We start from the raw sequence: 15061 nt of genomic DNA, 5'->3' as shown, positions 1-15061 counted from the left end.
ACTGCTGAGGATTTACCCCAAAGATTCAGATGCAGTGAAACACCGGGACACCTGCACCCCGATGTTTATAGCAGCAACGTCCACAGTAGCCAAACTGTGGAAGGAGCCTTGGTGTCCATCGAAAGATGAATGGATAAAGAAGATGTGGTCTATGTATACAATGGAATATTACTCAGCCATTAGAAATGACAAATACCCACCATTTGCTTCAACGTGGATGGAACTGGAGGGAATTATGCTGAGTGAAGTAAGTCAATCGGAGAAGGACAAACATTATATGGTCTCATTCATTTGGGGAATATAAAAAATAGTGAAAGGGAATAAAAGGGAAAGGAGAGAAAATGAGTGGGAAATATCAGAAAGGGAGACAGAGCATGAGAGACTCCTAACTCTGGGAAACGAACTAGGGTGGTGGAAAGGGAGGTGGGTGGGGGGTGGGGGTGACTGGGTGACGGGCAGTGAAGGGGGCACTTGATGGGATGAGCACTGGGTGTTATGCTATATGTTGGCAAATTGAACTCCAATAAAAAAAATAAAGTAAAAAGAAATAATGTGCTAAACCATGAATCAAGTGCGAGATAAACTGACCAAGTTCTGGGTTTTTCTCCATGATGACTAGTTTGATGTCTTTTGAAATGTTATTATATATAATCTTAGTTATATTTTTTTAATTTTTAAAATTTATTTATGATAGTCACAGAGAGAGACAGAGAGAGAGAGAGAGAGAGGCAGAGACATAGGCAGAGGGAGAAGCAGGCTCCATGCACCGGGAGCTCAACGTGGGATTCGATCCCTGGTCTCCAGGATCACGCCCTGGGCCAAAGGCAGGCGCTAAACTGCTGCGCCACCCAGGGATCCGGATCCCAATCTTAGTTATATTTATTTATTTTTATTTTTATTTTTTTTCTTAGTTATATTTTTAAAGATATTTATTTATTTTAGAAAGAGAACATGCAAGTATGAGGGGGGTGGGCAGAGGGAGAATCCTTAAGCAGACCCCCAGCTGACGTGAAGCCCAATTAGGGGCACGGTCCCACTATCCTGAGATCATGACCTGAACCAAAATCAAGAGTCAGCCACTTAACTGACTAAACCACCCAAGAGTCCCTAATTTTAATTAATTTTTTAAAAAATTTTTATTTATTATTTATGATAGTCACAGAGAGAGAGAGAGAGAGGCAGAGACACAGGCAGAGGGAGAAGCAGGCTCCATGCACCGGGAGCCCGATGTGGGATTCGATCCCGGGTCTCCAGGATCGCACCCTGGGCCAAAGGCAGGCGCCAAATCGCTGCGCCACCCAGGGATCCCTTTAATTAATTTTTAAAAAAGTATTTATTTATTTATTTATTTATTTATTTATTTATTTATTTATTTTTTTGAGGAGGGGAGAGGCAGAGAGAGAAGGAGAGATTCTTGAGCAGACTTTGTGCCAAGTGCTTCAAGGCTCGATATCATGGCCCTGAGATCATGACCTGAGCCAAAAGCAAGAGTTGGATGCTTAACTGGACTCAGCCATCCAGGTGCCCTTAATTTTATTTATTTTTATTTTTTTATTTTTTTTATTTTTTTTTAAATTTTTTAAAAATTTTATTTATTTATTTATGATAGTCACACAGAGAGAAAGAGAGAGAGGCAGAGACACAGGCAGAGGGAGAAGCAGGCTCCACGCACCAGGAGCCCGATGTGGGATTCGATCCCGGGTCTCCAGGATCGCGCCCTGGGCCAAAGGCAGGCGCCAAACCGCTGCGCCACCCAGGGATCCCGGTGCCCTTAATTTTAGTTAATTTTTATGAGAATTTGAGTGATGTGATTCTGAAATCATTTAATATTAAATAATAAATTCTTAGTTTATGATACAAATATAAAATAGAGTATCAATAAATTAAAATTGGTTGGGAATTGCAAAATTTGAAAGCTGCCAAGATAGAAAGGTTTGTAAGTTGTGTTTAAGATACTGCCCATGGCAGGGGTCAGGTTGAGCTGGTGAAGGGAAAACCCACCATCCTTTGTGAGGGTCTTGCCTTATGTGAGCTGGGATTTACATGGGGTCTTCAGGAAAGCATCTTTCCAATAAATACAACTTTCATGTAGCAAATTATTTTTAGGGAAAAAAAGAACCCAAGTGCCTGCCTCTGAACTGCATGTGGCCATGCTAGGGACTCACTTTGCCTGCTGGATCATCTAGGGGAAGAGAAACTGAGTAGGGGTATAAGGCTATATAAGATCAGGGTGGGGCCAGGATTTGAAAACAGGGTTATTTGATTCCAAGCGCCTTGTCGAGATTGGTTTAGGGTTCTTGACTTCCTCCCATATAATTGTTTAAAAAATAGCAGTGCCAGGTAGACCAATTGGTTAAGCCTCGGACTCTTGGTTTTGGCTCAGGTCAGGATTTCAGTTATGAGATTGAACCCCATGTCAAGTGTGGAGTCTGCTTGACATTCTTTCCCTGTCCTCCCTCTCCCTCTCTCTTTACTCCTCTCCATGCGCCCGCACCCACTCTCTCAAAATAAATAAATAAATAAATAAATAAATAAATAAATAAGATCTTTAAAAACAAATTGTTTAAAAAAACGAAAATCAAAGAGCTAGACAGGACTTTGAAATTTACCTGGGCTTACCTTTTGGAATGGAATAAATTGAGATCCAGAGAACTGAAAGGAAGCAAGGTCATGGGGTAATTCCAAGGGGTTTACCATTCTTCCAGGGAATCTTCTGAAAGTGGACCTAAGTTCTATTTAAAGCTGGTTCCCAGCCTCTCTGTGTGCCATTAGGAGGAAACTTGCCCTCTCTGGGATTCAGTCTTGCCTTTCTCAGGGAATCAGATGAGTTGGATTAGGTGGACCCCCATTTTCCAGGCAGCCTCAGAGTTCTTTAACTCCAATCCAGGTGCTTCTTCATTGAGCTACTTCCTGTGTCTCTTGGGAAGAAAACTAGGGTGGTGGAAAAAGGCAGACCCCGTAAGTGATGAGGTGGTGTACACAGTAATGCAGAGGTGATCACTTTTTAAAGGGAAGTTTAATAAAGATCCAATAAATATTTCTTTCGCCTCTTATTTTAAAAAATAGCCAGTGTCCGAGCTCAAGAAAATGGACTAGTGACTGATGAATTTGTTCCTCATTACAAAGAATCATCCAAAGATGCTGTCTCATTCTTTTTTTAATAATAAATTTATTTATTTTATTTATTTTATAAATTTATTTTTTATTGGTGTTCAATTTGCCAACATACAGAATAACACCCAGTGCTCATCCCGTCAAGTGCCCCCCTCAGTCCCCGTCACCTATTCACCCCCACCCCCCGCCCTCCTCCCCTTCCACCACTCCTAGTTCGTTTCCCAGAGTTAGGAGTCTTTATGTCTCATTTTTATATCCAACATACAGAACACAAAATGGACTTGCACGGACCGATGCATCCCACACCCTCTGGGGGCTCAGGCATCACAGTTAGTGGGTATCAGTGAACTGGTTCAAGGCATCCAGTTCTGAGCAGGACTCAGGCAGTGGCTTTGATGGGAGCCTCTGGACAAATCCATCCTGTGGGTTCATGGGCACAGGACCTTGGAAAACATTCTAGAATGTCATTGGCCAGCTTGGCTGACATATTAATTTGTCTTCTATTTATGTTTTCTTCATCCTGAGCAGTGTTGTCGTATACCATTAGTCATAGAGCTTTCTCACATCTCCTAAATATTCTTTCTGAAATGAGTCCAATGTTTTTGCATGGCAGTGCACCCTTTACTTATAGCCATGAAAGCACAGTGTTACAAGGCATCTCAACATTCTGTGGCTTGAGAGATGCTGAATTATTCTGCCCAATCTGCAGGTTGGCTGTTGGTCCTCTAATCTAGGGTGGGAATGGCTTTGGTCCCTATCCCTTCTTCCTCCTCTGACCAGGGGGAGGGGGGCTGCTCCTGCCAGGTGTGTTTCTCCCATGGTGATGGCAAAGAAAGCAAGCCAGCTTTTATAAGCCTGTTCTGATCTCACATGCACATCACTGTGCTAACAGTCCGCTGGTCAGAGCAAGTTGCATGGTCCTACCCAGAACCAGAAGGTAGGGAAGTATAATACCCTATTGGAAGTGGGGGAAAGAGAGTGAAATATTAGGACAAAGATTGTTGTCAATATTCACTATTATAATGTACAGATTGTGCTTTTTTTTTTTTAAACCATGCCTACAAATTCTTCAACATTCCTCCCATCTAAGAGGTGGGATCTAGGTCCCCTGTCTTTGAACCTGTTTGCGGGGGTGGGGGGGGGGGGCTGGTGACAGCCTTGATGGATAGAAAATAGCAAAAGTGATGCTGCATACTTTTGCCAGTGTCTTGAGAACACATACTCAGCCCGTGTGAGAGGTGCTCCCACCCAATGTTGCTACATAGAGCCACCACATGGGGAGACCAGGGAGACCTGCCTGAGGACTCCGGACCCCCAGCAAAGAGTCTGTGGAGATGAACGCAATCACGTTGCATCTCTCTGCAAACGCATGGGAGACCTGGAGTGAAGACTGTTTGGCAGATCCAGTTAACCTCCAGACTCTGAGCAAAACAAATGACTGTTCCTGTTTTAGCTGCTGTTTTGTGGTGGGTGATTATGCAGCATGAGACAACCGGAAAATCATGGTTATAATTCACAACAAGGAATGGAACTCGGGAGGAATCACAGTTCTTCCACTTGCCACCTAGTCTATGCTTGGATAAGGTCTGCGAACCCTCTGTGACTCAGTTTCTCCATCTGTAAAATGGTCGTGTTTCCAGCCTCACGTGCTTGCCGTCAGATTACATCAAACACCTAGCACAGGCCTGCATCATAGCAGGTGTCAGTTAATGTTGACCAAATAACTACTTGCTGTTAAATTTGGCTCACTGGAAGGAGGGGGAAGTAAAAACTGCCAAAGAAGATTGGGAGCCACAAAATGGACAAACGGAATGACTGTAAAAGAGCTATGATTATGGCTACCAGAGGTTGTGAGTGCATTATGTGTGTGCGCATGTGTGCATGCATATGCTTCAAGTCTTTAACAAGGAAGCTAGTAACAGTAGATTTTAAAAGTTCTCATCACAAGAGAAAACTTCATAACCATGTGAGGTAACGGGTGTTAACTTACTGTGGTAACCATTTCAAATATATACATACATCAAATTATCATGTTGAACACCTGAAGCTAATAAAATGTTATGTCAATTACAGCTCACTACAACTGGGGTCTGGGGGAAGGAAGCTGACACCTTGACACCTTTCAAAGCCTTGATTGACACATGTGAAATGTGTTTCCCAGGGCTGTCAAGGGAGCTCTTTTTTGTTTGCTGAGCCTTGTTTCATTAAGTTGTGGTGACATACAATATGTAATTTGAGCATTGATGCTTTAGTTTCGATGCAGTCTGATGAAGGTGGAAGCCAGTGAGTTGGGATTGTCTCCTTTCTCTAGATCCTATAGTCAGCCTGTTTGGGTTTCTCTCTAGTCTCAGCAACCAAAGGAATCTTCCCTTTAAAAAACCTTTTTATTTAAAACTAAGATGACCAACCATAAGACTCCTAACTCTGGGAAACAAAGGGTTACAGAAGGAGAGGAGGATGGGGGAAAGGTGTAACTGGGTGATGGACACTAAGGAGGGCTCTTGATGGGGTGAGCACTGGGTGTTATACTATCTATATATGTTGGCAAATTGAATTTAAATAAAATATTTTAAAAATAAAAATAAATAAAACTAAGTTTTAAGACTTAAAAAATACCTTTAAACATACATGTAGAAGGTGCATACATTGTAAATGTAGAGCTCAATGAATTTTCACAAACTGAACATATCCATGTAACTGCACCCAGGTCAAGAAACAGACTATTCACAGCATCCTGGATGTCCTGCTTATGCCCCCTGATTTCCTCACCAAGAGAAACCCAAATCTCAACTTAAAACAGCATTGTTTAGTCTCCCCAGTTTTTGCTTTTTATATAAGCAAAATCATGCACTCTTATGCTTTTGTATCTGGATTTTTTTTTAACTCAATGTGCTATCTGTGCAGTTCATGAGTTTCTTGCACATTCTTTGGCTTGCCTTTCCTGCGTGCTGCACCATATTTCATTTTATGACTATACTGCAATCTGTTTATCCAGTCCACTGTTGCTTCCTATCTACTTATCTCCCTAAACAGATTATTTAACAGATATTTGCAGATTATTTAACATTTTCTGAAACACCTACAACATTTACTTGGAACCTGAGGGTAAGAAGGAAGGTTTTTTTGTAAATTCAAATCCATTCACCACCTCCCTTGCCCACGCTGCCCATGTGTCTTCATTGGCTCACTTGCTTGGCCAGATTTTAAGGAGTGGTATGTAAGATTCATTTCCTCACCTCTCCCAGCTTTCCCTTCTGACTGCTGACTGGCAGTACCTGAATCCCATTCATAGAGGCTCTTTTCTTCCCCCCTGCAAAAATGCAAGGATGCTATAGGGAAGGCATGTTCTCTTGAGCCTTCTGTGTCATCTGTCTGCCAGGGAGGAGAAAGGAACTGTGCTTTTCCTGAGAACTGACCCAGGTGAGGGACCCAATGGCGCTTGATATCTGAGGGAAGAGGTTTTTCATTTAAGAAGGAAGAGAGAGGGAAAGTACCATAAAGTGAGGATAGGGATGTGGACTACGAACTCAGTCTGGCTCCTGATTCTGCCTGTGTCTGGCCCATTTTGGGGCACTGCAACTGGAATGAGAGATTAGATCTGGGATCTGGTAAAGCCCAGTACAAAATACTGTCTGGGGACGCCTGGGTGGCTCAGTGGTTTAGCACCTGCCTTTGGCCCAGGGTGTGATCCTGGAGACCCAGGATCGAGTCCCACGTCGGGCTCCCTGCATGGAGCCTGCTTCTCCCATTGCCTGTGTCTCTGCCATTCTCTCTCTCTGTCTCTCAAGAATAAATAAATAAAATCTTAAAAACAAAAACAAACAGACAAACAAAATCCAAAATGCTGTCTGTAGCCCCACCTGGTCTTAAACTGTACTTTTACTACTGTCTCACCAAGGAGGAAAAGCATTGCAATTAAAACTGTGGCATCCTACTTTCTTATCATTTGGAATTTATCTTTAACTTATTGAAAGAGCTCTTTCAGTCTAATTACATGAAGATTTTATCATCTATTCCTCTTGGGTGAACATAAAAAAAATGCAAGCTCAACAAATTGGTTGACATATTCTAGATTTCTCAACATTTAGAGTCTGATGATTCTGGCTCACTTTTGACTACAAGTTGATTCCTGTGGTTCCCTCTACCTGCCCAACAGTACTGTCCTCAGTATCATCAAGAGCTATGCTGGTGTAGCAGTTCTAGGTGTAATCCAGACAAGGATTAAGAGCCCTTGGCTTTGCACTCATAAACTGGCTTTGCCATTATGGAAGGCTAACCTGCTTTCAATTCTTGCTTTGCAGGGGCTGCTAAACCCAAATTTTACCTTCTCCCCATCCCCACCCCAATCAGGTGCTCTGCTGTCAGCTGCCACTGCTCTGTCAGTTTCGATGCTGGTACTTTTGATAGTCAAGCATGTGCAGACCACAGTTACTACATGACTACTTGCTAGAGGAGCTGGTTTCCAGGAACCTTTGATGATAAGATGAATCCCATCCTCAGGGCTGTTAGAATGGGAAAACAAGTCTGTCTCAGAATCAGTGCTTCTCGTGGCTGCCTCCAGGCTGGCTCCCTGGCCCCCCAATCCGAGACCTTCCAGAAGTCTGCTGCCTTGTCATGATCACAGCCTGTGTCTGCACCCTTGACTTTTCTACATCTTCTGAAAATATCATCCATAGACAGATTATGTCACTCCAGTCACCACACTCTTCCAAAGTGAGCCTAGTAACACAACTCAGTGATTGTTCTGGAGCAAAATAGAAAGGCAATGTCAGCCTTCAGACCCAGGGGAGCTGTGGGTGTGTTCATTATCTAGCTGTGAAATGAGTCAGCATCATTTCACAATCAGAAGAGCCCCTGGAGGGTCAAGGGCAGCACTGCTTCCCGCTCCCCTCCTAACGTTCAACACACTGACCCTCCTTGTAGGGTGAGCCCAGTGTGCACTGATGAGGGATGGAGCCTGGGAGAGGAGCTAGAGCACAGGCTGAATTTTCTGCTTAATTTTCCAGTTTGCCCGGAGATATGCTTTAGGACTGGCAGATGGAGGTTCTGTTCTTCAGTGCTGCTCCATTAAAGCATTGCCCCTGAGACTCCTGTAAAAACAGTTTGTGTTGTTTGTATTTTTGGACAGAGGTTCATTCAGGAACAGACTCAGGCAACTCCCCAGGGGAACTTGACTCTTTATTTTGAATGGCTTGGGAGCCTGGAAATTCGATATTCATCTCCCTGACTTCAGAGCTTGCCAGAGAAAGGGTTTAGAGGGTGGAAAGGTGATAGCTTATTTTTCTTTGTAGAGTTTTGTAGTTGATGGCTCGGCAGCATCAGAGCCACAGATGGAGAGGGGCCTGTCTATGCTACGTGTACATTTTAGGCAACTTTAGTTTCTGAGCAAGCTTTCTGGAGACGTGTGGGAGAGGTTCACTTTCACTGAGGAGAGGCACTGAGCTTCTGGTCCCAATGAAAGGGAAACCATCCTGTGGAGATGAAGAGAAGGCTTTTCCTGGAGCCCTGGAGAGACATAAGTGCAGAGAGGAAAAGAAGGAGATGATATGAGGCTGGGGGATGGCGGGAGACTCCACAGTAGGAGTTTGAATAACTGATCTCAGTTCTCCCCTCTAGTATTACATACCCATACCCTTGCCATGGCCTCATGGATTGGGGGGCTGAGTATTTGCCCTACCCCTTGACTTTAGGTTTGCTCACTTAACTTGATTTGGTTGATGAGATGTTAGCAGATATGACATGAATGGCTTAAAATGCTCGTGGGCAGGGGTTTTGCTCTGTTGCTCTCCTCCTGTTCACCATGGTAAAAACATGCCCAGATATTTGCAAGATCAAAGGAACATGCAGAACAGACCTGGACCCAATCTACAATATGTGCCACACCCACCCAAAGTCTACACTCAATCAGCCAAATCCCAGGCAATCCACTGATATGTCATCAGGGAATAAATTCTTATTGTATACTGCTGTGTTTTGGGATTGTCTGTTAGACAGCATGTTGTGACAATAGCTGACTAATATGAAAATTCATTTTTATGAATTTAAAACTCAAAACTTTAGTAAAGTCAATAAACTCATGAAGGGCTTGAGACAAATTATTTTTTAATGGAAACCAGGGAGGGGTTGGGCTTAAATATGAATTACAAGACAGTATTAAAGGAGAAAGAAGCATTTGGAAAAAAGCTCTAGATGAAGAGAGGCCTTAGGGAGAGCTTTGGAACCTCACATGGGCATGGAAATTGGGGCTGAACAAAGTTTTGCCAGCTCCCCAAGAGGCATAGACCACTCAGCTGTCATCCAGTTTAATAAGAAAGAACACAAGGTAGGCACCAAAAATATGGGTGTATTAGTTAGGGTTCTCCTTTTTTTTATTTTTAAAGACTTTACTTATTTATTCATGAGAGACAGAGAGGCAGAGACATAGGCAGAGGGAGAAGCAGGCTCCTTGCAGGAAGCCTGAGGTGGGATTCCATCCCCAAAATCACGCCCTGAAAACAACAACAACAACAACAACAACAACAAAAAAAAAAAAAAAACAAAATCACTCCCTGAGCTGATCACGCTAAACCGTTGAGCCATCCAGGCTGCCCAGTTAGGGTTCTCCTCAGAAACAAAATGAATAAAATGTGTATATGGAGACAGAGAGAGAGAGAGAGAGAGACGGGGGTGTGTGGGGGTGGGGGAGAAAGGAAGAGAGAAAGAGAGAAAGAGAGAGAGAGAGAGAGAGAGAGAATATTAAGGAATTAGCTCACATGATTATGGAGGCTGATGAATCCAAAATCTGCAGGGTGGGCCAACAGGCTAGGACTCAGGGAAGAGCTAAGGTAGTTCATGTCCGAAGGCTTTCTGCTGGTGACATTCCCTCTTGCTTGGGGGACATCTGTATTTTTTCTATCTAGGCTTTCAACTGATTGGATGAGGCCCACCCACATAGAGACCAATCGGCTTTACTCAAAGCGCACCAATTTAAATGTTAATTGGATTAAATGTTAATCTTATCCAACAACACTCTCACAGAAACATCCAGAATAATGTTTGACCGTATATCTGGGCACTGTGGCCCAGCCAAGTTGATACATAATTGTAACCATCACAGTGGGCTTTAATCTTTTTTTGGCACTGAGGAAAAAATCCCATTGGCTCCATGCTGACAAGTTGTAAGTTAGTGATAAGAGGGCCAGCATCCAACCACAGTGCTTTTATTCACCTTAGGATCATATATTCCAGTAGAAGTGACGGGTTATTGTTGAGGAAGCTTTGGATTGGACCCACTGAATTCACCAAGCTTTGTCAAAATATCATTCCTTACATTCTTAAAAATATCTCTTACTGAATTATAGTATACATCCACAAAGTGCACGAATTATGTAGCTTGATGGATTTTCACAAAATGAACCAGGGCTGGATAAAAAAATAAAACATGAACACCCTGGCACCTCCTCTCATGTTCCTGTCTAGTTACTACTCTCTTCCTAAGGGTAACAACTGTCTTTCCTTTTAAAACCTCAGATTCGTTTTGCCTGTTTTGTACTTTATGGCAGATGTATTTTTCAAAGATGTCTATACTAATAATGTATCCCATCATGCCTCTTCTGAAAAGGTGATGCTGACCTTTGTCCATTGAGAGGTAGGTGGAGTCTCCATTCCCTCCTTTTGAATATGTGTGGACCTGTAACTATGGTAGAACCATGTGGCTTCTGGAATAAAGTTGTAAAAGGCAATATGACTACATTTCTGATTCTTTTGGGATACTTACCCTTGGAACCCAGCGACTCACAAGGCTATGTGTATATGTTCCAACCATAGCCCCAGTTGAGGTTCCATCATCAACCACCACACATATGAGCAAGGAGCCTTCAGATGGTACAGGTTTCAGCTTTCCAGTGCCCCCTTTGCCTCAGAGTGAAGCAGAGATGAGCTGCCTTATGGAGCCCAGCCCAAATTCATTAGCAAACAAATGTTTAAAGCCACTAACTATGGTATCATTTGTTACACAGCAAGGCATAATTACAACGTGATTTATGCATATGGCATCATACAGTATGAATACTTTACTTACATTCAACATTATGTCTGTGAGACTCTTCCATGTTGTTGCATGTAGTTGTAGGTTGTTTATTCCTATTGCTTTATAGTATGTGATATTATATGAATACGGTGCAATGTATATATTCACTGTGCTGTTGCCAGACACGAGTTGTTTCTAGTTTGGGGGCTACTAACAGAAGCCAAATATTATAGTACATGTCTTTTGGTAAACATAAGTATGTATTTATTTCTGTTTGGGTATGTACTTGGAGTTGGGATCATTGTGTCCTAGAGTATGTGTATCTTCTACTTTAGTGGTTACTGCTAAAAGGTTTACTAATACTTTTTCTGAACAAAATATTAAAAACAATTTTCTGCACTTGTTTATAGACCAACCTGAAGTTTCATCCACATCCACTATAGGGAGGGAGGTCAGATCAGAGGTGTCCTTGTTATCACTAGAAAAGGCTCTGGCTCAAGACTGTTTGGTTTATTCAATCTGAAACCCCAGGGCCTGGTAGACTTGCAAGGAACATAAACTTTAATAGCATCGATTTGCAGAATGGGAACCTCCCTGTGTAGCATGACCTTGGGGTAGCCCTTTCTGATATTCCTTCTTTGCCTTCCCTTTAACATATCTGTGAAGACACAGAAAGTCAAAATGTTGTCTCATCTTTGGAAACTGTCATTGCCGCAGTCCAAGGAAGTTAGTTGTGGGTGTTTCATGATTAAGAAGATTTCTGAACCACATACCACAGGCTCTGCTCTCTAAAGCAGATTAGTCCAGAGAGATCCTATTGAAGTAGAAAAGTCTACATTGATCTTCTATGTGCCCCTTAGTGTGCATTTTAAATGCAAATTATACTGGGGGTCTCTGGCTGGCTCAGTCAGTAGTGCATGAGACTCCTGATCTTGGGGTTGTAGGTTCAAGTCTCATATTGGGTGTAGACATTATATAAAAAAAATCTAACTAGTAAAAAAATAAAAATATATGAAAATTATAACCAGCTGGCATTGAACCCTCAATGCACAATTGAAGTGATGGCAATGGGAACCCTGACCAAGATCACACAGGCACAGGCAATGACTATTAACACTATTGCCATCTGGCCGGTAACAATTGTGAAGATGCCACAGAATGGTGGCTTTGATTTCAGGGGTGATGAAATGTGAAAAGAAGTGCATGTTAGAAGTGGTACAACATAGCCCTTTCAATATCACTCCCAGCCACAGCTCCTCACTAGGAGGGCAACTTACCTGTCGTACATGTTGGTTTTTACCTTGATCAGCTTATGATGATTAAAAGATTAAGTTGAACCTTATTTCTGATTCTATTAATGGCTTAGAAAAAGTACCAGACCTTCTTAATGTCTCTGTGTCTGAATTCATCAAGTTGGCAGATAGGGATTTTCCTGAAAAGTAACAGGAAGAAGCATTCCTTGTTCCTTACCACCACCAAAGAGCCTTTGGGATGTTACCAGCAGGGACTGTACCCTTGGGTTTTAGATTTAGGTTATTTGGGTCTGGATATCACCCCCAGGTCTAATAATGCCCAGAGAATTTCCCAAGCGATGTGAGCTATGGACAGGAGAGACAGTAGGACCAGGAAGTGAGAGGGAGATAAAGATTGAGAAGAGAGAAGGTGTGAGAAAGCAGTAGGCCAGGATGGAAGGAAAGAGGAGAGAAAGCTATCTATAATAAAGATTGGTGGAGGCCTCAGTGGCCACATAGCATAAAATAATGAACTTAAAAGATTCCTGTGAGCTTATAAAATGGGATGATGATTATGATCATCATCAACATCCTCCTCCTCCTTGTGTTATTATGAGGATTCATTGAGGTAACAACTATAAGGTTCTTACCTCAGCATCCCAGATGTGGGGTAGAGGGCTAGGGAGACAAATGCTTAATTAATGTAGTGAATGTTAAAATTCTACACAGACAGTGATCTAGGTAATAAAGAACAAATATTCCTCTGATAAATGAACAATAAGTGTTTTCCTCTGGGAAATATTCTGGTTAATTTTTCCATACTACCACATATAAATGATCATTTTTCAAAATAGACTATCATCAGGTAAATGTAATTGAAGCAAATACAATGACATATAAACCACCTTGGAATTTTGCAACACCCCAGGGCACTGTTAGGACTTCCATTTGCGTGGGTAGTACAGTCTGTTGCTCAGAAGCTTGTGCTCTGCCTGAGTTTGAATCCCAGCTCTGCTACTTACCATCTGTGTGCCCTTGGATAAGTCCTTAACCCCTCTGAGCCTCTGTTTCTTATCTGTAAAAGGAAAATAATGGTTGTGTCCATTTTACAGAGTTGGTGTAAAAGCTAAATGTGATTAGATAGGTAAAAACTTAAGCAGGCCTTGGGCACATAGTTAGCACTCAGTACTTACCAGCTTTACATTTGTAGTGGAGGGGTAGGTTAGGGTCAGCTTCCTAAGGCATCCTGGTTAAATGAGTGCTAAAAACCATTTATTCCAGTTCAGACTAAAGGGGATGGAATGCAGATTCTAAATTAGCCCTCAAAGTCAGCCCTCATTGCTGATGCCACGTGTCAGGATGAGGCAGGGGACACATGGCTCATCTCGGAGAAGTTGTAATGAGCACTGAACACAGTCGGCAGGCAGCAGGAAGCAAGTTGTCATGCCAGGATTTGGTCGACAGAAGCAGCAGCTTCCTGAATAGCCACATCAGGCAAAAGATGAACATGTTCTGGTTTCCCAAGGGCCATGTCACTCTAGCAGAGTGTTACATAATTACTTTTATTTCCTTAGCTTTCCTATCAAGAGACCATTTGTATTTCCTTTGAAGGGCAGCTGCTCCCTCCTGCCTGCAGCCCTGCTCTCACTAGTGCAGCCAAGTGACTTACAGATGGTAAGGAAGTGGGTGTCTGCAGATAGGCTTGACCAAGGAGCCACTATCCCAGGCTCCATTGTCCATGTGAGACCTCAAGGTTGAGGTGAAGGGAAAAGGTGGGCCTGGCCTACTACACACAGCAGACATGCAGCTAGCTGCTCAAGGGAATTGTATAGAGGCCTTTCTTGTCTGTCCAGCATTAGTGTGACTTCTTTTCTGGGTTTGCAGAATGTTCCACCTGCTTCCTCTGTCCTGATGGCTCTGTTGCTTTTTCAATGGAAGCAGCTGCTCCTGTGCTTATGGTATGTCTGCATTTCAAAGCTAGTGCTGAGCTAGTGCACAAAAGGCAGATTCCAGAAGCAAAGACTTTCCATGTCTTGACTGTTCAGCTGTCTTCTGAGCCATCCAGGAAGTAGTGGGAACCTGCCTCGGTGTTGCTCTAAATGGGAAATTAGCAAACACAATATGATAAAATTGGCTTAAATTGGGAGGATTAGTGTTAAGGATATGAGATGGAAGGGAGCAAAAACTGTAATCAGGAACAATGGCAGGCAATGAATGGAGGGAAATGAGAACCCCCTGGTGGTGCCCAGAGCCCAGTCCTGCTGGTCTTCCCCCACAGATTCCTCTTCTCCAGGCTTTGAAGCTGATTTTGTTTATCAAACACTTGCTGCTGGCTTCCTTGCACCAGACTCTCAGCCACAGGACTGGGTAACTTGCGGGGGCAATCAGTCCCACTGGGCTCTGGGTGGCCCAGACCCATGATCCTCCATGAAAGGATGGTGCAAACCCAGTCTGACTGCCCACTGGTCCCCACTTCTTCCCCCAGATGACCTGACTGCTCTTGAAATCCACCATCTGTGCCCATAGGTATCCTTAAGATGGATGCAAGGTTGGTGTGCCTGTGTTGTCTGTGAGATTGGTGAACTGGCAAACTAGCAGACTCAACTGAGAGGGAGGGAGAGGGGAGAATGAGTCTGCAGAAAACAGTGGGATTGGAGCAAACAATGAAGAGTTCTCTTTTTGGCAAGTTTCTGTACTTGGGGAGTCC

The sequence above is a fragment of the Canis aureus genome, chromosome 26 (assembly GCF_053574225.1).
Source record: "Canis aureus isolate CA01 chromosome 26, VMU_Caureus_v.1.0, whole genome shotgun sequence".
In the NCBI taxonomy this organism is placed as follows: Eukaryota; Metazoa; Chordata; class Mammalia; order Carnivora; family Canidae; genus Canis; species Canis aureus.
The sequence above is the reverse complement of the archived record's forward strand: the minus strand, read 5'-3'. Positions refer to the sequence as shown.